Source organism: Mycteria americana, chromosome 11, assembly GCF_035582795.1.
Source record: "Mycteria americana isolate JAX WOST 10 ecotype Jacksonville Zoo and Gardens chromosome 11, USCA_MyAme_1.0, whole genome shotgun sequence".
Classification (NCBI taxonomy): Eukaryota; Metazoa; Chordata; class Aves; order Ciconiiformes; family Ciconiidae; genus Mycteria; species Mycteria americana.
Genome location: NC_134375.1, coordinates 25,035,363 through 25,060,874, shown reverse-complemented (window position 1 = coordinate 25,060,874; position 25,512 = coordinate 25,035,363). Strand labels below are relative to the sequence as shown.

At 38.0% G+C, this 25,512-nt stretch overlaps 1 protein-coding gene across 7 annotated transcripts in view; it reads right to left on the bottom strand.

Moving 5' to 3' along the window:
* The window catches only part of ERC2 (ELKS/RAB6-interacting/CAST family member 2), a 534,065-nt gene that overhangs the window by 189,951 nt on the left and 318,602 nt on the right, over positions 1-25,512 (bottom strand). The window lies entirely within an intron of this gene.

Here is a 25,512-nt window from a genome sequence, read left to right as displayed (position 1 = left end):
AAACAGAATATATTGCTAAAAGCATCTCAGCCATTCACCAACTGGGGTGCTGGAAGCTCACATGCTTTCAACACAGGGATACACCTTGTCTTCAGCTTTTCTACCAAACATTCCTGAGAATTTGAGTAATGAAGACACTTCTGCTTTAGGGGAAAGAAAAGAAGGTTACCTAGATTCCTGAATCTCTCTGTTATATCTAGGGAATAGATCTCATATAGGAACTTGCTCATTACAGGTGACCCAGGGTATGAACTGCAAAAGCCAGTGCTGATAATACTTCTAGAACATGTCATGAACAAGTTTTCCATCATTGGACTGGTAATTTTAGAAAATTCTACTGATGTGTTGCTTAATTGTGTAGATATATACACAATTATTTAAATCTGGCTTGTCTCTTTCTTTATAACTTCTAATCTACAAAATAAAAATCACGTTAGGCATGTTGCACGAGTTAACTACATCGACGTTATCATGATACTCAGATGTAAAAGTAATTGGGCGATATATGTATATAAAATAGAGATATTACACAATTTAAAATAATTTTTTTTTTTTTAGCTAAAGAAATACACCTTTATTCCTGCTCCTAAGTCCGAAATATCCTGAGTAAAAGTTTCCACAAGGAGACTGAGTAAACTTAAGAATTTGGATAGCAATTTTTTCATCCTTATATGTGGTACTATGATTCAGAGACCTGAAGCTTTTACCTGGTAGACATCATCTTTCCATAGAAGTCAGTGCCTGCTCCTCATACAGCAAGACCAGAAATACTAGACCTTAACACAACACATTATGCAACTACAAAAAGTTAATCTTGCTGTAAGAACTTAGGAAACCTGGCTTTCACAAACCCCTATACAGTAGGACTGATTGCAATTTAAGGCATTCAGATTTCAAGGGACGCAAAAATATCCAATGTGAAAGTTCTTCACTGTTTAGAGTTCTAGCTTAAACACTTTATTTTTTACAACATCTGGCATACACAGAATGAGCAATGGTATGTTATGGTAACTTTTGTCAAAAGGCACGTAAAATCAGCATATATATACATAGATACACAACGTTTGGCTATATTCTGATACAAGAGAAGGCGATGGGTTTGGGAGTTCCAGTTGAGGAATGGGTGTTTTTATAAGGGATAAATTAATCCCTAGTGCCATTCTACTGATCTACCAGAAAAAAACAGGGATTAATCTGGCCCAGGATACCAACTGTAATAGTAAAATTATTTTGTGGCTGCTTTTCTATGTGGATTTATTATCCCTTACTGTGCAGATGTGTATTGTCGCTAAATAATGTCTCTGTTCACCTAGCAAAAGGCCTTTTTTCTTAAAAAACTATGTATGGTAAGTCTGTATTCTAGCACTTTCAACTTTTATAACATTAGAGAGTGATGTTGAGAATGATATAACCATCATTCTCAACAGAGAATTCAAAGCTTCCTGTACTAGTATCACAAAACAACACTGAATTTTGGTTTTCTTCTCAGAATCATATTATCCATCATTTGCTGTATTAATAATGATGCTTACATCTCTCATTGGGGAACATCCATAAGCTTTGACTCTGCCGGTGGTTTCATATGTACTTGACAAAAGCCAGCGGAAGTATTTGCATTCTAAACATTAAGCAATACTTAAACATTGGCAGGAGTGGACCACAGTTTGGTTCCATTGAAAATTTAATAAATAGTATTTACTTACAAATATTTCTTAGGCAAAGTGTAAAATTAAGTCCTAAGAAAATCTGCAATAATATAAAATTAAAATGGGGAAAAAAGAGTTTGCTTAGACCAACAGAATTTATAACAAAGAAACAAATGGGAGAATATATTTAAATGACTGTGTATCTTGAATCTTTGAGCTCCAAAATATGACAGCATTATCATGATAACAAAGTAATTCCAAGACCACGTAAACTAACTATAATTTTTCCATACTTTACCAAAACAAGTGTATTATATTTAATCTTCCTCACATGTTTCATAATCCCACACAGACTCTTTCAGTCCTACTTCAATTAAAATACCAGTTTGGGATTCAGGAACCCAAACATGAAAACCAATATATACATAGCAAAATATCTTCCAAAGGAGTGCGTGATTCAATAAACTCAAGTAAATGAACTCCCAGTGACTGTTACATGTGTTGAAACAGGCGAAGCATTGTGTTAATGCCTCTACGCCAACATAACGCGAAGAGCCGTGCACACAACCGGTTGTTCTGAAACTATGACAGGGTAATTAACTCATAGTCCACCAATTATTGACATCTGAAGTCTTCATAAACATACGTACCGCTTTACTGGGAACAAAGTTTGCTGAGAAAAATCTTCCCTTTCCTGTCCATTGAATCCATACAGGCCCAGGATTTCTGGGCGGGTGCAGAACCCCGCCAGTCCCCCAGGCTGCCCTGGACGGGGGGACTTTGCCCCTCCTTCTCGCTGAGGCCTGGGGAGCTGCCTCCTGCTCGGCTCAGCGGTCTCCGCTTCAGCTGCTGAACTACAGCTGCCTGCTGCGTCTCTTTGGTCCTCACCGGAGATCCCCTCCGAGCTTTTTCCTCCATCCGTGCTTAGCTGTTCCCCATGGAAAAAGCTATCTCCCCTCACCTAGGAAACAACTCCATATAACCCTGCCACTTCTTTTTTAGAGGAACGCAACACAAAGGGAGGATCAAACAAATCAGAGCCACGTCAGTGCTGCACCTTTCAGAAGAGGCAAGTCCGCTGGATGGCTGCAATAGCCCGCTGTGTTTTGCAGTGCGTGTTTGACAACGTATTTCCTCTGAAAAGCTAACCTACTGCTTATGCACGGGACTGTGTTTTATCCTCGCTGAGGACGCTTCCCATGTCATCTTTGAACAATCCTTACTTATAGTTATTCAAAATATGATCTTGTTTTATGGAAATATATATGCCAATACATAATCTAGACTGTTATTTAAATACATGCAAGTAATTCTATTTATATACGGTTTCACAGAAAAGAAAACAGTAAGAAATACTTCACAAATAGAATTCCAGAAGAGAAACTCTAGCATATCCAAAGTAATTTCATAACTTATAAGCAGCATTCAAATGTGATAGAAAAATTAACAGGTCTTTACTCAGCAGTGCATTCATAGAAATTCTTAGCAATTTCTACTAAGACATTTACTATAACTGGATGTTTTGCATTGGAGAAACAGGGGTTCAAAGTTCATTTTGTGTATGAAAAACAAACTATGACACAATATTGGACAAAATCCTGGAATCATGAAAGCCATGGTTTTAATTTCAGAGTAGGAAGAGTTTCTATTTTCAACAATTGTGATTTATTTTGATCACGGGTATTCTTTTCCCAGTGATCCAAAAATACGGATAGTGGATATAACCTTTTTTCTTTTTTTTTTTAGAAAGTGCAGCACTGAATTTGTACTAGGAGGTAGCCATTTTATCAAACAAATTTTCTCAAGGGGGGATGTTATTTTCACCGCAGTTTGTCAAGCTTTCCTTTTCAGTCATCAATATATAATAATTAAAAAAAGGATATATTGCCTAGCTCCTAAGCAAGGAATATTCATATTACATTGCCTGGAACATCACCCTCAGCTTGATCCTCAAATCACTGCATGGGAAGATAAATGATATTTCCATTGCAAAGTCTCCACAAATAGTTCAGTGTTTTAATAGCTTGTTCTCCAGATATGCTGTTTCCTTAGCCTTTCAAAAACTGCGTGTCAGACAATATGATAAACATAGTAACACAAAGGTGAAATTAACTTTGTAAACCAAGATCCATAGGTAATGCAGTTGAAAAATTAGGCAAAGTGGAGAATGGCAGTGAAGTCTATCTTGCTTCACATGAGGTTTGCTGGCTCAAAGGGCTTGCGTGCAGCCGTGACCTAACACAAATTAAGTAACTCCAAAGTAGGAGGACTGTGGCTACATCGGCACAGTGCTGCATCCCAGCTAACAAGACCTGACAAGGTTAATTGTTTCAGATAGTGATGTATCGCCACGGTTAAACTGTTCCTAGAATTCAAACTTGCATTGCTCTATAGAACAGGAAGATCATCCTCAGTCAATAAGAGTGTTTCTGACACTGCACTCCCGCTAACCTTTCTAACGACCTTCCATTACAATTGAGTTAGCATTGGTACAAATCACTCTCGTCCGTCTTCTACAGCAGTATGCATATAACAAAGTTTCACAGGAGAAGACTGGTCTGAATTATTCATTATCATGCCATCCATCTTAATAGAAAAAAAACCAACCTACAGAACCAATTACTCATAACCTTTTCTTGTTGCTAACATGGACACTTCTACCCCATAGCAGAAGGCCCATTCTGTACAGAATGAAATTTATTCTATGGAATAAAGTATTTAATGATATTTACTTTATAGCATTCACTTGACCTTCTATCGATTGCCCCAAAACGCACTGCACTGTTTCCAGGTTCTGTCTTCTGACGCCCATGCACTTCACAGGAAGGAACCACCTGGACAAACACACCTCCCGTCAGCTCTCCCACCATTCTGCACTCACACAGAACGCCCTGCGTTCAGGGCTGCTCGTCTGTGGTGCAGGACAGGAAAGTACCCAGATTTTCAGATACACCGCGCAGCCAAAGTGTACCTGCACTAACTCTTTAAAATCAGCTTCCCCACGCAGAATCTCACTAGCGCTTTTGCTAGCACTTCCGGGGCGGCACACCGTATCAGAAAGGCAGGACCAAAGCAAGACAACACAAGATTTCAAATTTCCTCTATGAACTCCACTGAATTGAAAGTTGTCTTTGGACAGATGGCTTCCTTGGTTTGGGTTTGTTTCTGGGATTTTCTTTCTTTTTGTTTATTACTCTATCATCTTTGACAAAACTGCAAGGATTGCCCCGTCACCTCACTTAAAACTTTAATAAACGTAGAGGATTACACTTCCTCCGCTAAAAGTCCATATTTTTTTTTTATTTAATCTTCTTATATACATCTCCAAGAAAGCAACGATTAGCTTCAGCAGTGCACTGAAACAGGAGGGGTCCATAACAACATCAGTTTGCCCTTGACTTCCTTTATAAACCAAAAGAGTAAAAGGAAGCCAAATGTGGAAAAGCTAAAAGACACACAGAATGCAGAAGTCAAAAAGAATGTATAGACACAGTAGATTAGTTTAGCTTTAGCCTTTCGCTATTTAACAGCAAAGATCAAACTGCTGAAAACCTTTTGCTTTGTAAATCATATATATTCTTACAATCTCTAGATCAAATCAGCACAATTTAAACTCATATCTAAACTTCAGAGCACTTCCCATGCTGCACAGACTTGTTCACTAATCTCATTTTTAATACTCGAAACACAAACTGAGGTGTAGTATAGGATGCCAATCAGCAGTACACGTTGTAAGATGATTTCTTGCACTGAACACAATAGCTGCGTGTCAGCAGGATATGGTGATAGCTTTTTTTTTTTAATGTTTTGGACTTGCCAAGTAAAATATAATAAAAGCATAATGAGATAACTTCTTCGGTTTGTGCTTCTTACCATTTATTAAGGCTTCTGGACAAGTTAAGGAGTGACAAGACACCAGAAAAAAACAGGGATGTGTTATTTTTTATGTTACAACCACTATTATTAGTACTTATAGTGCTGCACTTTCTCTCAAGACCCTCACCCACGATTGTGTATCTTATGTATCCATGCACATGGAAGACATAAAATACATGTCAAACAAAATAAAGCAAGTTATTAAGTCAAAATAGACCCTAAATCTTAGTGGAAGTCAACAGATAAACATACTATAGGTCTAGTATAGCCTAAATACACAATGCATAATTCAGAGCTGAACTAAGTTTATAACTTATTGCAGTATTTCTCACTCAGAGAGAGGTCTGGTATATTAAAGCATTGTTCAGTCACTAATTCAGCAAAACTCATGAGAAACTTCTTTCTTACTTATACTTTTTTTTTTTAAAGCCAGTAGAGCGATATCTCTCCCATGATAGGCATGCCTGGGAAGAAAAAAATCTGGTCTGAATCTGTCTATAATTAAACACAGAAATTTATTGCTAAATTCTTTGTACTCAGTGCTCTCACTGCCACATTCATACACATACGGCTTTATGTAATTCCAATATGATTGTTAGCAAAGACTTTTTTTCCTTACCATTGGCTCTGCAAGGCACCTATCCTTCCGGACACTGCCATAAAAATTCTGCTTGCTGGTAGTGTAGAATGTTTAAAATATTTTGTAAAATAGTTGAAAATATAATGTGAAGTTAAAAGCATAATAGATTTACGGAAGCATTTATCATCACCATTAAAAATGTAATAATCATCGTGACAATTTCCATCACTACAATATACTGAAATACAGAGATAATCATAAATATTAATATCTATCATCTGATTCACAATGCTCAAATCTGTGCGCCAAACCCAACCGTTCTCTGCTCTCATACCTGTCACTTTGCAATGCTGAGAAGGAAGAGTAGCTCAATTTGAATGCAGAACATAAGGAATTTCTTTTGCTCCCAGCTGAAAAGAACCATCCTTATAAAAACAGACATGTTCCTCTCCAGGGGGTACGATATAAATCCATCATGCAGAGTGGAAGGAGACTACCAAGATACCAGGAGCCCCTGAAGGAACAGCAGTACGTGGGAATCAAATAAGAGGGAGAAGGGCAGTTGGGATGGAGACAGAAGACTTTGTAATTTCTACTTTACACCCATCTCCTGAGTCTAAGCTAGGACCTACCACTCCTGAACAGTTCAACTTTCTGTTGTCCAGCCAATATTCACGGTTCAGTTTACTTCAGGACCTTGCACCATAAATGCTTTCTCTATGGGTTGAAGGATTTGGCACTGGTGGTGACAATGTGGCAGTCCTCAAGGAAAGTCACAGGCCACATATTAAAGAATTAAAAGGCAATCAAATTCCTTTTTTTTTTTCATCATAAAAATAGGATCACATGAGAAACAGCGACCTCACGTATGGTTCTTCATTGGTGACAAAAAGACTAGAACTATGTTGACACTTTGTCGTGCAACTACTGCAATACATACTCACTTAACTGCTCAAAAGCCACTGCATCAGAACCTCACAGGTTCACCTATATAATTGGTATTTCCATTTTCCATACAACTCACCAAGAATGTCCTCATCCTAACATTTCTCTTCTCCTCTCATTTTCTAACAGTATAACATCCTTTAAGCTACCTTTTTCTCAACATGTACTCTACTTCCTAAATAAACTTTAAATATCTGTAGTTATAATACCTACATTTCATTTCAGGAAACATTGTTATATGATTATTGCCTCCTCAATTAATTATTGTGTGTCAGCACTACTTCAAGCTTGTTCCAGCCATTTAAATTGAACAGCAGTGGTATTCCCACTTATCATGATATGCCTTGCACATTTCTGTATTTCTTCCAGCCTGCTTTCCGGAGTGGTGCCCATGAACACAGCAGCTGATTAGGATGATAAACACACGCTGAAAATTATCTTTTATGACCTAAATTACAGGATTTATGATAAAAAAATTCTTTGAATGTTGTTTTCAGTTTTTAGCATCTGAGATTCAGGAAATAGGGAGCACTTTCTGATCAAACATCTTGCAGGACATCCCTTAGTCATGCAATCTCAAAATTAATATTCTGTTATAAATTTCAGTTACAAGAATTGAGATTGAAAGAAGAATAGAAGTATTAGTCTTCCTTTTCTTCAGTGTCAAAGTTCTTAAGAAAAATTCCATGTTAAAAGAAAAAAAGCTGAATAAATGCACCACTCACAAGGCAAACCCAGGATATGACAAATTATGGGACAATACTTAATTTCATGCCAGTGCCCAAATAGCATATTTTCAGTGACAGGCTTGTCATCATTATTAAGAACTTCCCCTGTCTCCCAGTGATGAAGAAACACATTACAGACAAACACATTAATCTTTCCACACAGTACAATGTAAAACCTTAATTACAACCTCATGCTTTCCCCCACAAACACACAACATACCACAGACCTAAACCGTACATATGTCAACCCTGAATATCTGTCGATGTTCTTAAGATTGCAGTTCAGGCTTTGTGTTGAACTGTGAGGGAGACCGCTATATTGAATATGGTATGGTTTCTTCCTCAACCAAAAGTTTAGAAAAGAACCCAGGAAATCCAATCTGTTCTCGTGGATTTGGGGCTGCAGGGTTGTACACACATACAGACTCCTAATCCAGAGAGGTTTCCAGCGATGGGACTAAATTCTCTTTTTAAGTTAAAGACAGAACTCAATACAGAGCTGCGGTTCAGTGGCAAAACTCAAGAAAGACGGAACCACCACGCTCCAATGCCATCTGTGTGCTGACCAGGGGCCACACCTTGTGTCAGAAGCAGAACTCAGCATCTCAGTATTCCTCTGTTTTCCCAAGACCTTAGTCCAATAGAAGCTTGGACAAAAACTGACTGAGACTCAATCCAGATAAAACAAAATAAATGTTTTCCAGGCAAGTAAACCAATTAGAGTAACCGAAGGATTAGGGTCAAATGTTTTCATTTCTTCTTTTAGTCCACTGGCACAAGGACTGGAACCCAGTTTTCCCCAGCTCTCCCATAAACATTGAGTGATATTTCTTTTTTCTTCTCAGACCATTATTGCGATAGCTCTAGAAGGAGAGCCTGACTGCCAGCCAACGGGTTACAACATGTTCCTGGCAGGTGAAGGATGTGGATTCAACCACAACCAAACAATTCAAATGAAGGCAGTACCCCTTCTTCTCTGACACCGTGAGATCCTGAGCACTACCTTTCTGCTACAATGAGTGAAAGGGGTGAAACAATGAGTGAAAGAAAGAGAAGAAAGAAACCCCTTCCTCCCACCACTGGACAAACTGAAAAATAATTACATAGCTCTAAATGTAGCAGCTTCTTTGATTAGTAAAACGTGGTCACACACTGAGGCTTTTACTAAAATAATTTTGATTCCTGCCTGTTGCTGAATTTGCTTGCACTTTACAACTCATTTTCCATTACAGCAAGCCTGTATTGGCCTTCTGCTGCTGAAAAACTGCAGGTCATCACTCCATTTGACCTCCGTCCTGTATTACTGCAGTGCTGCAATTAAGGATTACCCTTGAGATCACTAAGGCATGTCAGTCAATGTACTTCAACACTGGAAGCAAGAATTCCCATGATTTTGTTCACAAAAGTACAACTTAATAAATGAGCCAATAGGCAAGGACTGGATAACAAAATTTGTCTGCACAGTGTTCAATAGGTGTAACGGGATATGCCTTTCACATACAAACCGTAACAGAGAACTCAGGAGCATTACTTTATTTCTACTTGAGTGTGATACATGCAGCTTGACTTTTCCTGCCCATCATCTGTGGCCCTAGTATAACTCAAAGGTACGCTGCAAACACCAACGCTTCTCAAGGTAGGCAGAGAACACCACAACAGAAAAGAAATGTTGATTACTTAACTGCCAAACACAGATAAACCCAGTCTTTTCTACTAGTTTTCACAGATTTTAAAGAAAAGCTGCAGATCATGCTACAGCAAAACCTACTGCTTCTGTTTTATGGATGCATGTGTATGAAAGGCAGAATGTGCTGCTTTATTTATTTTTCTAAAATATTTTAAAATATTATAAGGAGACAGTAAAAAAACATGCTGTCTGCAGTGCTATGCTGAAATGTCACGGTTCATCAAAATTTTCCAGGGAATAAACTGTTTTTCACAGCTACCTTCGAAGAAATACTTTTCCACAAAGCAATTCAGAAACCTTATTGAAAAACGGTGAGGTAGAGACCTGTTTCTGCGACATATTCAGAACCTGTAACCGTGCCTTTCCGCAAAAGCACTGTGTTCAGCATCCTAGAGGACACGTTCAGCAGATCAGCCTCTATGAGATGAGACTATGCTATCAGGTTCTAGTCGTTTTTACAGGGCTTTAGGAAGACAAAGATCAAAAGAAATGTTTGTCTCTGGTGCTCTGTAGATTTACATCCATTCAACTGCCAATATTTCTTAATTCACAATGAAACTGTGCAGGGCACCCTTCATAAATATTTATTCAAAAAGTTAGACAACTGAATTTTAGTAGTGTGCCAAGCTATAAACTAACTGAAAGACTATTTGTTCTTCCAGGGAACAGATGTCAAGGTACCCAACTTCCTCTTCATGTAGCAAATCTACAGGCATATCAGTTCCATCTTTTTTTAGTAACTTATTACTAAGTTGAATAGTAATTATTTAGACTACTAAATGTGCTGGAATTCAGATTGTGCGGTAGACCCACTATTTGTATTGTTATAGGATAGACCTCAATCTCTTCTTGAACATGAAAATTACACTTAATGAGTAATTTCCTGAATGGAAGATTGCTTTATAGAGCTATTTATCCATTACAGTAAGTTATTTTTAGTGATTATCTTAAGTGAAATAAAATTCCAAAAGAAATAGGAAACATGTTGTTCTACAACAGTTTATTTACTTAAATATTATGTAAGCATCATGAATTCAATAAAACCGATGTTATAACCATCATCTACCTTGTGTCTACCATGTGAAATATCTAATCTTTGGTTCTCAGTTTATACTAAGCTCAAAGGCAAGTAATTCCACCTTAAGAAAAATGTCACTAATAGACTCTGCATAGACGTGTAAATGGTATTAAAAAGGTCAAAGAGACCAAAGTCTGGCTTTCATGAGGTCTCACAGCTACAAGGCGTTTGTCTTTGTTGTTGGTGCCAGTTAAGGCATGTCTGGCTTATTTGATCCCCCAGATTAATACAAAGAAGATATCTGAACTGTGAAAAAAAAATACACAACAGGAAGCTTAAATGCAGCCATATGGACCATCTGATTCTTTCAACCTCTTAACAGATGAGGGTTGAAATAACTTCCTTTGCTTATTAGCTAATTAAATCGTCCTAACAGTGTATAAAATGGCTATAATAAAACTGAGTTTAACCATAACCTCCAGCTATGTTCCATTAAGTCTCACATTCTAAGTCATCTAAGCATACAGTATGCAACATATTGCTAACTCAGGTATAAATATATATTTTCTCAACTTAAAAAAAAATAAATCTCATTTTAAAACTAATATGGCTCACAAAAAGGCAAGAAAATAGAAAAGGTACTTTAAAATATCCACTAATATATATTAAAGATTTTTACCAAGATTAAATAATTACCCTTGGCATTAATGCAAAGTCACATGCCTTAGCCTCTATTAAACTTTCTAGTAATGATTACATGACAGCTTTCTTTTTTTGTTGTTTTTTAACACACGGAATACTTTGGAATCAGTCATAAGAGAACTGAAATCTCTTTTTTTAAAATAAAATGTTGTGCTTTAATGTTGTGTGTCACATGCATGCAGATACATGCTCTTCCTCCACAATAGCTGCTTTCTATGTCGCTTAATCATTTGCTTTATTATTATGAAGTCTACTGCCCTTTTTATGATGCACAGCTAACGACTACATAAAAACATATCAGTGATTCTAATGCATACGTATTACCAGGACAGCAGTTCCTTTTGCATTCTTCCTTTACCAAGCTCAGATGAATTTTAATTAATGCAGCTCAATGGACTCTACAAAATAGATTCTCTGAACTAGAGTAGGGCCCACAACTCCTTCCAGAATGACTGAAAGCTCCTTTATATCCTGTTGTCTCCAAATGATAACTGTACCTTTCAATGGACATTTATGTCTCCTAGGTAGGAATAGCTAAGGTACATTTCCACATGTGACTTCCATGAGAAGATGTCATGAACGACCCTCTCAACAGCCCAAGGACGAGCTCATCTGTGTGTACTGAACTCACACGACTACAACGAAATTTTCCTCACATGTCACCATATCTTATCGAATTGACATGCACTGTAATTTTGCTAGGAGATACCGTATTGCCTGAATAAAAGTAAAAATAATCTCCAAGGTTTGAGTGGCAGATGAGGCAAAGTTAATGGATTGTTAAAGATTTTGTACCAAAGGAGGCTTTAATGCCACACTTGGCATCACTTATTTTCACTTTATGAATTTGCATTTTCAAATTTCTCCTATACAACAGACAGTGAAAACACTTTCTTCTTACAAGACGTAATGTACTGGAAAGACAGAAAATGTATATTTCATTACTTTAACACAAATAAGGTTTTCACATCTACAGGTGTTTGGGATAAAGAATGAATAATCTACTACTAGCAGAAAAAAATCACATTAAGAGATAACTGCTAATGCTTATTGCTAGAGAGTTCTAATGTAAAGGTAAGGACAACATACACTAGAGGACAATAAATTTTGCAAAAATATAGGAAATAAATTCCCAACTTAGTATCGTCTTCTTTTATTATACAAATTAATTAGAGATTTATACCTACCAATTTCATAACTGCCTGTATCTCCAGCAAAAATAACTCCTTAAACAGGCTAAAAGTTGCACATGATTTTCTCAGATTATGTTCATCTCTGCAAAAGGATACTGACAGTCTGAGAATCATAAACTTTAACATTTTATTAAGGTGTACTTAGAGACAGGACCCAAATTTTTAGAAGGAATAACTTTCTATTTAAAAATAACACCTTTCAAGTTGCATATACTTACTGCACTAGGTATTTTGTATATCTGAAATATTAAAGTTCTAGTTTTTCAAGCCCCACATTTGGAGGCTTGCCTGTACAGCCCATTTTCGCTTCAACTTTCTTTAGCATTTCAAAATTCACAAGAATAAACACCCATCACTTCAGGAGAAAAAACCTTAAACTCCTGGCTTTTTATAATTTGTCTGGTGTTTCAGCTGGCCCACTCCATTTTGTAGGTCAGTAACAAGAAAACAGTAATCATATGCTTCAGCTTTGGTTACACGAAACCCCTCAATAACTACTGCTGTTCTATCTGGATTTTTTGAATGGCTGGGTTTTCAGATAATGCAGTGCTACCTTTCCTAAAGGGCACAGTTTTTAATTTATTGTTATTTTACCTTTACTTCCTGGACTGTTTGAGGCTTTTCACAGAGTCAACTCATCTTCCATTACAAAATAATAGTAATGAAACATCTTAGAGCTGTTTAGTTCACCAAGATTATGGGAACAAAACCAGCTACCATTGTGTATGTTTTATGCATATGTACAAACATATATTTTTAGGAACATTATAGCCCAACTCAAAGCCTGCAAAAAACTTAAGAATCATTTAGACTGCTCACATACAGGAGAGCACTTACGTTTTTTTCATTTCTTTTGAAAGTCAAAAAGTGAGATAAACAATGATTATGTGATTTTCTCACAAATTGCCAAGACAGAACTAACAACAGAACTCTCTCTCCACATAGCGGCCATGATACTATCCTTTTTCTCTTCGTCTCCTTATCATGCAAGCTGATATGCCTGAACAATTTATTAACAGAGCAGGATGGAGATTAATGGCTGGTGGAGCAGTAATATGCTTGTTTCAATCAAGCAAGCCATGGAAAAACATCAGTTACAGCAAAGCTCCCATGTTACCTTTGAGAAAATACCCACCTGGGTAAATGAGTTCATTTCCACATATGCTAGCAGCAATAAGCAAAAGAAAATATTAAGCGTCTACACTGCAGGAAGAGATCCTGCTTTGAAGTATGTCAAAACGACTAATTAAGCAAACATTGGTCCGAGAATCACAGAATGTTGGAATGCCTAATGTATCTGTTAATAAAGGTTTACTGGATGGGGAGACCTTCTGCTGAGACATTTTCAGCTATTGTACTAGAGCAGACCATAAAAATGTTCCTAATGTTTTTTAGGAGATTACACAAGCCACTCTAGAACTTCCAGAATGGGTAGTGCTGATTACAGCAAAGAAATCATGTCCCCAGATAAAACCTTTTATCTCCAATCACTGCAAAGGTGACTTTTTTTTTAACCACTATCCACCCAAACTGAAAGACAGCTGCTACTCTAAAACAGCAGATTGCAAATGTTTAAGTATATATTGAGCCTGTCCTATAATACCAGATATTAATTACTAAAAATAGCCAGGTTTTCTTTCCATTTCTCTTTGATAAAGAAACAACATTCAAGCAAGTATGTGCTGCATATAACAATGAGCAATCAAAGGAAGTTGGTTTGAGTAGTGAAGAGCAGTGAAGAAGCAGAGGCTTTGGCAAAGGAAACTTGTTTTTCATGCACCAGTTGTGCTTGCAAACACAAACAAATGTCAAAAACAAGTCATGCAAAAGATAACACGGGATGCCATAACAGCATCATTTTTCAAATTTGCTACAAATTGAAAAGGAACAGGCATGGGACCAGTAAAAGAAGTTAAACTTCTTTGTGAAGAGGAGTTCCTACCCCCTGTAGGCTTGTTACCCCATCATAGCTTAGGAAATTATGCAAGGTTAATTGACTAGAGTAGCACTCCAGCTGCTGGTTTTGACACTGTGTCCAAGGAATTACTGCTTCCTACTGCTACCTATATAAGATGCTCTTCATCCTAGCTTATAAATGCTGCAAGAATCGTTAGAGTAGCTCTCCAGCTCCTGATTTCTCTGACTGTAACCTTTACAACTACCCAACGTACACTGCAAACATGGCTTTCAGTACACAGACTTTAACATTCACTTTGGCTCAAGGCATTCCTGCAAATAAATAGTGACCTAAAAATGAACAACCAGTTCCTCCCCTTTGTTGTGTGCATCCTTCCTCCTGCCAATCTATCCAAAATCCTGACCATCCTCTAACACTCTCTGCTGTCCGTAGGAGGAGAAGATGAGTCCCTCTGTACTGCTGACATTTGCCCTCACTTTGTATTGGCAGAATATCCAGTATTCAGCAAATACACTGATCTTTCAGCTCATAGTTTTGTAACTCTAGTAACTCATCAACTTCATTTCAAACATTCGCACGAGCACAAGCAGACCTACATATTACAAACAAGTCCCTATTCCCTGCTGACTTTCACCACTAGCCTCACTTGCCACAGCACTGAAGATCCTGCAAAACGGAGCTGCCCAACTTCCATTTTTCTAAATCTTAACTGCGTACCTTCTCTTAAGTATCGTGTGAGGGAACATCCCCATCCCCTCAGATCTCATAGTAAAACTACAAATGTAATTGTAAATCTGTTTCTATCAAAACAATCCAGTTCAGAAAAATCTTTAAGCATTATTAAAGAATTTAAAATAACTTGCACCATGTTGACAGAACTAGGGTAGGAAGCAAACGCAAGCACAAAGAGGTTAACGGAGAGCAGTCTCCTCTAGCAGAGTAGAAACACGCAGTGTTGAACCAGAGGAGGTAACTTCGTAACCAGACTCAGTGGCAGCCAGAACAGGGTGTCTGAATGGAGGGTAAGGCATGCAAGAGGGTTAAATCCATCATGGAAAACTCACCAACGATTTCACTCCATCCACTGAGATTACGGTACAAAAGTTTAACATAAGACTTATTCACTATTGCATTTTCAGACTAACTTAAAAACATGCCCCATTCAAAATAAAGAGAAAACCAACATGGTTAAGATATGCCATTTCTAAAAAACCCAGAGTCAGTGTATCCCTCTACTCCATTTTGTCAGTTTTATCATAATAGTTTCTCAGTTCTACAACTCTGTTGGTACAAGGCTGTGCTGTCAACAAGTTGGAATTCATCCTGGGACAAATGTATAAAGAAATAGCAATAAAAAACTATGCTATAGCCAGGGGGAGATTCCTAGTGCTGAAATAAGGCTTCAGGAAATCAATAAGAAAATTCTAAGCTGCAGTGACTTACTATGATACCATGCGAGCAGCAGGATAAAACAAACTTTATATTACTTGAACGAATTCTTGCTGCGAGATTATCTTATTAGCGATATTACATAAAAGAATAAAACAAGAATATTGGAAGTTCAATCATCCAGTCAAGTAATTTACTTATTAGGTTACCCTTTCCATGTTACCGAGGTCTCATGCCCACAGGGCAAAAAGCCCCCACTCTAGTTCAAGTACCTTTCTGTGCCAATCACCCGACACAAAGTTTAAGCAACACTGTTTGCAGCAGATTCTAATGTAAACACCAGCAGCAGCATCAAAATTATCATATAACACAGAAGTTACATAATCCTACTGAAAATGAGTGAAACCACGTTTGCGATACAAAACCACAAACACATACATACTGATTATGATACAAGAAAGTAGCGTACATTTCCTTGAGTAGGAAACCATCTTAGCCTTGCTTTAACAAAACTAACACCATAGCTCTAAATGCACTAAGATCTGTGCGGTGCTGGAGCCCAATGGTGCAAAAATGCTGAAGTGTGAACAACTGCATTTCCATCACGTCCGCTGATTACGAAATACGGTGTTTATTACAATTTTAAGTTACCTGCAGGAGGACAGAAATGCTTCCTGTAAAATATGGTAGGAATAGAATAGTTCAGTTGGAAGGGACCTACCACAATCATCTGGTCCAACTACCTGATCACTTCAGGGCTGACCAAAAGTTAAAGCATGTTACTGAGGCCATTGTCCAAATGCCTCATAAGCACTGACAGGCATCGACCACCTCTCTAGGAAGCCTGTTCCAGGGTTTGACCACCCTCTCGGTAAAGAAGTGCTTCCTCATGTCCGGTCTGAACCTCCCCTCGCACAGCTTGGAACCATTCCCACGTGTCCTGTCCCTGGATCCCAGGGAGAAGAGATGAGCACCTCCCTCTCCACGTCCCCTCCTCAGGAAGCTGCAGCGAGCAATGAGGTCGCCTCTCCGCCTCCTTTTCTCCAAACAGACAAGCCCAAAGTCCTCAGCCGCTCCTCACAGGACAGGCCTTCCAGCCCTTCACCAGCTTTTGCCCTCCCCTGGAGGCATTCCAGTACCTGAACATCCTTCTTCAGTCGTGGGGCCCAGAACTGCCCACAGTACGCAAGGTGAGGCTGCACCAATGCTCGATACAGTGGGACAGTCATCTCTCTCGACCGGCTGGTTATGCCGTGTTCGATGCACCCCAGAATACAGTTTGCCCTCTCGGCTGCCAGGGCACAACAGTCATATGGTCAGACAATATCTGGTGTGAACAGGGTCTGCCAGAAGAAATATGCTTTCCAAAAAAAATGAACCGTAAGGGTGAGTTTGTACAGCATTCATGCTTAATAACATTATTGATCTGTTAATAACTACCCTAAAACTGCATTTACTGTCTCCTGAAACAAAAATCCAAGTCCAGTAAAGAACTGCAACAGATTGGGCCACACTGCTTCCAGGTAAAACGGCCTCAGATTTCTGCTCAGAAAGACAAGTTTTGGGATTATGCATCTCTCTCACAATCAGCTCTTTACTGGCAGAACTTCCTAAGCGTGGTATCTCTAAGAGTCAGTAGTTCACACAACTACAGGCGCTCCACTGTCTCTATACATCCATCCTTCTTTAGAAACTTTACATTGCATTTCCATAACACTTACTCACCTTTAAGATTCTGCTCCTTTACTACTATAGATTCATCAGGCATACTTGCAGACTTCCCCCATTGTTTGCAGCACTGTCTACAGCAGTTTTATGATACATGTTGAACACTCCACCAACCGTTTCCCCAACTGTATCATCCACTGAAGCTGAACTGCGTCCACAGTGACTGCAGCATAAACCTTCTCAAGCCCAAGCCAGCTTTCCCTTTCGCTCTCCTCCCGCTTCCTCCTCCTAGCTCTGTGTCCCCAGCTGGTACGAAGTTGGTTCGTTCCTGTCATGAGTCAGAAACTGAACCAACATGTTGACAGTCTAGATAAGAATTAAAGGTTTGAGTATAAGACCAATTGTCAAGATGACAAACCTAAAAAAATTAGGATTAGAACCTTTAAAAGCCTCTACTGATCTAAATGCTTTCTTTTTTGAGTACCCAACTTTACCTACAGCTGCATGTAATCAGCAGACGATAATATTTTTCTACCAGAAACCTCAGGTTGAAAAATCATTATTAAACTGTGACTTCAAAATCTTGAAAAAGCTGTAGAAAACCAGAGAACAGAACTCGAGTATCTCAAACTTTATTCCAGTATCATAAATACTGTGTCGAGTTTTTGCTGTTCTTTTTCAGCCGTTTAGCTTGGTCTAGCTTATACTATCAGATATACACTCAGACTTTAGATATTATTGAATTTAGAATTCCATATGTACTAGTTAGAAATTTTGGGCCCTGGCTAGCGTATATAACACCTAACTTCCCAAACTAAGCGGTTTGTTCTTTAATGTTTATTACACTCTCGTTACCATTTCCAGCTATTTCTAAATATACAATAATTTCTATCGAGTTGTATTGTGAAATACAGATGTAGGACAAATTCTATACAACAAAAGCTATATTCAGTGCTCACTTTGTAATGTAAATACATACTACATCGCAGCTATATACATTGTAAAATTCATACACTGTGAAACAAAATAATTTAAGTGTAGATCTTCAGATTTAAAAGTTACAAAGGAGCAGAGAGGGCACAAGCATATACACACAGATCTGCTAAATCACAAGTATTTCAGTTACAGATTGGCATTACATTTCAGCATGCTATATTTTTCTCACTTTAACTTTGTTTTCCATGTTGACTTTAAATTTTTTTTTATTTGCTTGGTATATTGAACCCTGGCTCGGAATAAATGGATTCAAATAAACACAATTCAGCGCCAGAATTGCCACAGGCACATATTTTCTTTCAGTGGTCCTGGGAAGTGGTTTGTTAAGCTATTGTTCTCAATTAAAAACTCATGTGTTTGTTCAGTACAATATGGGTCGCTGCTTTGAGTGAAAGATTCCCTTGACATGGCAAAACCTCTAATTGTAACAAGTCTATGCCAAGTATGTTTAACCAGATGCAGCCCCGGGTTTGATTAGCAGCCACTGGATTCCATGTACAATCAGATAATGATGGTTTTGCTTCTCTGCTGAGCAAACATCCTTGGCTTTTAATCAAGTATGTATGTGTATCTATATATGTATGTACGTATACGTGTATATATCTAAAAACCTCTGTACACATAATTATGAGCAGCACAACTATTTTAAAACTATAGTTCATCTCAACTTATTTGACCTTTGACTGTTTAATCTTAGGAGGACCTGTGCAATACCAACTAAAAATAAATGGAATAAAATATTTATTTTGGCAGATAACATATAGATATAGTAAAGAGACATGTGGCGCATGGAAATTTTTTGCCACACATGTAGAGAGCAGAAAAGGCTCTGGAATACATTTTTGTTTTCCCACTTGTGGGATAGCATCTATTGGATAATGATGATATTAGAACTGCAAAGACACGTGCCATTTTGGAACAACATTCCGATACTCCTTAACTATGCCTGAGGGAAGGTGGTGAAGGTTGGTGTTTATTTTATATAAGAGTGGATATTAGTTAAGTTTGCTAATACGAATTCAAGAATATTTTGGAATTCTGCTACTTGCATTTATTTCTGTTTTATTTGCATGTATTCAATAAGGGCTAGTTAATAGTGGAAGTTAATAAAACAAAATTCTATCCCTTTTTTTAAGCCTGGACTTCTTTTATTCCAGAAATAAATATAGCATCATCTTAAATACCCAAAACAATCAACATCATCTCTCACATAAAGTAAGAAATAAATGTCCTTCTTCTACGCACTATATACACAAACATCTTTAACTTTATCCTGTTCTGCTCTGGTTTCTTTTGTTCAAAAGCACAGAACTGAGTTCAAAAGAACAAGGTGAAGAAGAATTAAAAGTAATGGGCAGTGAAGTTCAGTCTAGAAAAAATGTAAAGCAAATTTTAAACAATCTAAATGAAGGCTACATGAAGAGTGTTAGAGAGAAATTCTCCCGTGTCTTTTAAATATTTGTCTTCCACAAACAGCAACAACACATATTCTGCAGTATTGCCAATGGCATATTTCCCTCCATACTAACATACGAAAGCATAGTTATTTATTTCCACATAAACTAGCATTGTTCTTTCACTGAGAAGCACGCGTGTAAAATTAGCTTCATGAAGTGCATAAAAAATAATTAAAGAAACTAAACATAAAACTACATGAACAGTTGATAATATGACTATTTTTTTAACTTGCTTGCTGAAATTAATAGAAATCTCAATTTAATCATCATTTCAAGGACGCTGTATGTAAATGCCCTGGTGTCCTGGCTTCTGTCATTCCCGTTCATAAACAGCTGAGAGAGATACGGGAAAGTTACTTACATGTACTTTCTGCCAGAGTCTTTAGACCAAAGTTGATTCTAACACACAGTGTCAATTTTTCTATTTACATTAATATGCACACAGTGAGAATAGAAAGAAAAAACAACCCACCAAAACTTAAGGCACTATACAGCTTACAGTACTGGGCTACTAAAAATTTGCCTCTAACAACAAACAGAAAATAGCACAGAAAACATTACTGATTTTCCTCACTTAAGCTTTTCCTCTTCCATTTTCTCAGTGAAAGTTAATGCAGTGCAGTATTGCAGAATGTAGTTACACTTGAAGTTTTACAGACATTTTAAGAGTAGCAGCATCTCCTTATCATATGCTTCACAACGAATTTTCATCATGGAGATAAGCAGCTAAAACATGGCTGAAAAGCACTCAAAAGTCAATACACAATTTTTATCTTCTTCAGCTAAACTTCTTTCGTATGTTTACTTTGCAAAGGAGAAGATTTGGGGGCAGGGAGGAGGAATTGTACTGGTTTGTATCTGCAGTACAGTAGTAGTACTGTGTTACGCTTCTGTGTCATGCTACATCATAACTCCACGGATACCTACTAACTCCTCCTTCCCAGCTCTGTTCTGGATTCGCATATCCGTGTTGAATAGTCTTTCCACTGTGTGGTCCTAAGTTCCTAACGTGCTGTAAATAAACCATGTTGTGAAAGCAGTCATGTTATGTCTCATTGAGTGGCTCATAATTTGAAATATGTATAGTAGCACCAAATAAATGATGAAGATTGCAGATGTCACCTGATTCTAAAAGAAACACTCAACTTTAGGAAAAAAGAATATTAGTGTCCATAGATAACTTGGGAGAACCGCAATCCCCCCGCCCCACCTCCATGAGGCATGACGCCAGGCCACAGCCGCGAGATCCGTTAATACACTCTCTTCTCTCTGCCACTGCACCCTGACTGCTTGTAGTAGCTTGGTTATTTTTTACAGCAAGCTAAAGTGTTTCTAAAATGTTTTCTTCAACACAGGCATATTTTATAGGTGTGATAAAGCTGAGCAAAAGCATTGCAGAATTACACCTGCAAAACAAGAATGCAGTTTTTGCATTTTCAGGAGATTAATTAAAGCAGCACCCTGGGAAACTGGGCAGCGGAGCACAGGCTCTAGGATGCAGAACAGGAGAGCACGTACATTCCGACTTCCTAATTCCCAGCTGTGCGCACCTCTCTGTAAAACTGAGATAACGCGCAAAACCAACGAATTCCCACGGAAGAACAAGAGATGTTTCTGACGCTGCGCTCCCTCAAGGGCTCTACTAGTTGTGGAGAGCTGGTGAAGAGCACTGCTTGGCGTTGCGGAGCAGCTCACCCTCCGGCATCGCTGGCTACACCCCTCAAGGACAGCTCTTGTAATGCAGAACTGGATGCCAGGGGAACCATCAGCAAATGCTTCTGCCTGGGAAAGGAAACAGCCTTACACTGTACCCCGAGGATAAAGAAACTTTGGCTTTGTAAACCATGTATGTGTCTGTGTAAGAGAATTCCACAGTCAACAGACCTCCACTGAGAAAGTCCTGCCACCAGATGTTTAAATCCAGGGATTGCCAGTGCACCAGCTGATCTCAATTGCTGGTGGTGGTAGTGGAGGCACTTTTGGCTCTCTCCTTTGAATCGGGCTGTTGTCTCCCTAGGTGGGGCTGTCATTTTAATAATAGATCATTGTGTTTCGCAGTAGGAGGCCCACTGTCACGGTCCAGAGCAGGATGGGGAGAATTAAGCTCCTGTTTAATATTTTGTTGTTATGTCATATCTCACAAATAGCATTGTTTTACTCTATAGTCCATGGAGAGATCTCGTGCCTAGGACTTATTTGGAAGAAACAGAATTTTCAGATTTGCTTACAAAGAAGAGTTAGCTTATAAGCCCGTCCACACAAAAAATACAGAATTTAGGAACATTGCCAGAGATCTGACATATTACAAAAAAAATCATAGCGCAGTGTATGTGTGGTCTACCGAATTGAATAAAGGTCTGGTAACCAGGAACAATTCAGTTCCTCCCCACTCAGCTATACTATGTGGCTAAATACAACATTTCAATTACAACGCAGTTCTAACCCAAGCATCACATCCATTATATATGTGCTTCATGGAGTTGAAAAAATCTCATTTATCTAAATGAACGCCGATGTGATGAACAGAGATGCGTCTGTGCATTCCCAAACCCCAGGTGCATTTCCAGGGAAATGCATAGCCTGAAGTACTGTGAAATTAATGTATCGCCTAATTCTCATGTTGAAAAAAACATCAGGAAAAAGTTTCATTACATGAAAAGAAGTAGCTTTATACCTCTGTTTGTCTGCCGAGTAAAAACTACCTCTCTACCAGACCAGAATGCTTCAAGAATACGTCCATTATTGATCATTTAAGAATTAACAAAATACTACTCTATAAATAGGTAGGTGATGTTGCCTCAGATTCAGCGCTGTTCGGTTCCCACAGATTATTATTTTTAAATATGACCTTAGTTGCAAAACATGACATTTTCAGGCGTTTATAAAATTAACATACATTTTCCATTCAGATATTTTGCCTTTAACCTGTTTACACATATTTACAACTCCGATATATCATTGCAGCTGTCAGGGAACTTGTTTATCACATGTACCATACATAATGCTTCTACACGTGGAGTACACTGTGTAACTTATGTAATTCAAAAAAAATCATGATAGGAATCAGGAACTGAGTAAAATTCTACTATAATGTAATCAAAAACTTCTAAAGTAGGACTACTCTCACAGCCAAATGTTTTCAATTATTTGACAGTAACAAAGCATATGCATTTTATTTTTTCATCCACTAAACACTGATGATCTTTGTATTCTGTCTTTACATAGATAAAATACTTTCGTTCCATATTTAAGTATTCTTCATATATATGGTTTTTAGCATACAAGTCAAATGTCAATAGAATAAAACAAATGAATGTATTATTAACAACCCTTAGCAAACACTATTCACGGATTAAAATAAAGCATAACTTGTCCAAGAGGACTTAATCCATTAAAGACATAGGAAACCAGCTTAATTTGTCAGAATGGCAGCCATTAACTCTGCAAGGTTACGCAAATACGGCAGATGAATGAGAAAGTGCAGGCCATCCCCGCTGTGTCAAACATAAACTCTGTACGAAACTGGCAGCTAACAAATTTGTTGTGTAGAGAAGGCAGGTAAGGAAACACAAATACTTTTATCCCTTAAATAGGAACAATTTAAATAATTCTACAAATGTTGTTAACGCTTGCGAAATTGCACAACTACTTTTGTTCTAAATAGCTAATACATTTCTTGGTCTCTGAGGTTCCCTAGAGGGAGGAAAGCTTCCGAATCCCTTGACAGTCTATCTGTGTGGAATTGGCCTGTCAACTGGTAATTACAGACCTATAGGAAGTACTTAAACATAGTCTAAGTATAAATTTAGATAAATGAATAATATTGCTAATGAATAATATTCCTGACATGGAAAGCCTTTGATTTTAAAAGTATGTGACTTTCCTGACTCCATCAGGTCAATAACTGTTTTTAAAAGCAGTAATTCCTGAACCTATTAGACAGCAGAAGGGGGTTAAAGGATCTTTCACATCACTGACAAACAAATACAAAATCTATGTGCGCGCATGTATGCGTTTTATAGACGCAGACAGACGCAGACAAATTGACAAAGATCTTGCAGAACTTTATGAATGAAATTCTGAGGTGAATCATACAGGTTTACAAGTCCGTACATCACTGTAATAACGTCAAATGTGCGTCGTTGCTCTCTATTGCTATCGTTATCTGGATCTTTCGTGCATGGAGGCCCTTTCTTCTAAACATGAGTGTGGATAAATACTTAGTCAAAGAACTTGTGAACGGGCAGAATATATCACCTTGGGAAAGAAACACGAATGCGTTTGTAAGAGCTGCTGATAAGCATAAACTAGGTCATTCAAAGAAATACAGGAACATGTAACTCTATGTGATTACTATTTATGAAGGAGGAGGAGGAAAAGGAGAGAAAGAAACACCCACATCGATTTGAACAATAGTGTAACGGTCGGATAACCCAGAAGAACTGGAGAAAGATTACATTGTACGGGAGTAAGATCATCATGATCTATTACATAGCATTAGGGAAAGAGTCGGGCATAAGTTTCATTACACTAAACACATGGTCAACCAGTTTTACAATTCTGCTTTTTGGTTGTTTTGCATGGAACAATTTTTATTCCAACTTTTAAAAGAAGTGGGTCACATAACTAGCCACATGATCCCAAAAGATGACTACAAATAGCTTTGAGGTAATTGCTATATATTAGGCAGTATATCCAAACAGAAGGTCAAAGAGAAGATAAATTGTGAGACAGTGCTTGAAGCAAGCTCTTAGCTTTCACTGGGCAATTTCAGAAGGAAGACAGAGGGAACTAAGTCGTTTACACCCTCTGTTTTTTCAGTGCTAGGTTGCTGAACTTTTTAGAGGACTGAACCCCCCTTAACTAACTTTATCAGTTCAAGTTATCATTACAGTTGAACAACCCCGAGTGTACCTCTTGACCAGTGACCTCTTCTCTTCTTTCCAGTTGTCCATCTCACTTTTTTTTCAGATCTTCCACAACTACATGAAACAGAATCTTTCTAAGGCTGAACCTTTCTTTTCCCCAGCTTGCTCTACCCTGTCTTGCTATTTTTAGCTTCTGAAAAGGGCATTTTCTCCTGCCCCAAATTTGCAACTTTGTTTATCCTTCAACACTACACACACAACTTACAGTGCATGAACTTTTCCTGGGCTGTCAGGAAAGCCCACCCTTGGATCACTTTTCCTCAGGTTGGCCCCAGTTGTACAAAACAGGAGAATTTGCTACCGAACCCCTAATAGCTAAGAATGAACAGAATATCACACACAATCTACTAGCACTGCTGCTCTCGATGGGCTACAACATGAATAAAAATACAAACCATACAAGAGAGTTGTGCTTCTCTACCATATAAAAAACACTTATCAAACATATTAATGTATTTTTCACCATTAAAATGCTTAAATATTCTGTTTGCCAAAGTAATCCAAGATAAACTCTTCCTTTTATAGACTCATTCCACTACTTCCTCCCCTGCCCCAAGAACTCAGTCTATACATCCTGCTAACAACTTTTCTTAAAAGGGAGAAAAAGATATGGAGCCATAGGAAATGCTTCTCTGAAGTTCCACTAATGAGGAAGCAGATCTTAAGGCTCGTGCTGCTATTGGGCTCATTTGTATTTTTTATGAGCTGATGTGCTAGTGGGTAGAAAAGAGACAGACTCTCTACTGGCAGATTAACCAGCCCTTTAAGGGTGCCTGCTATT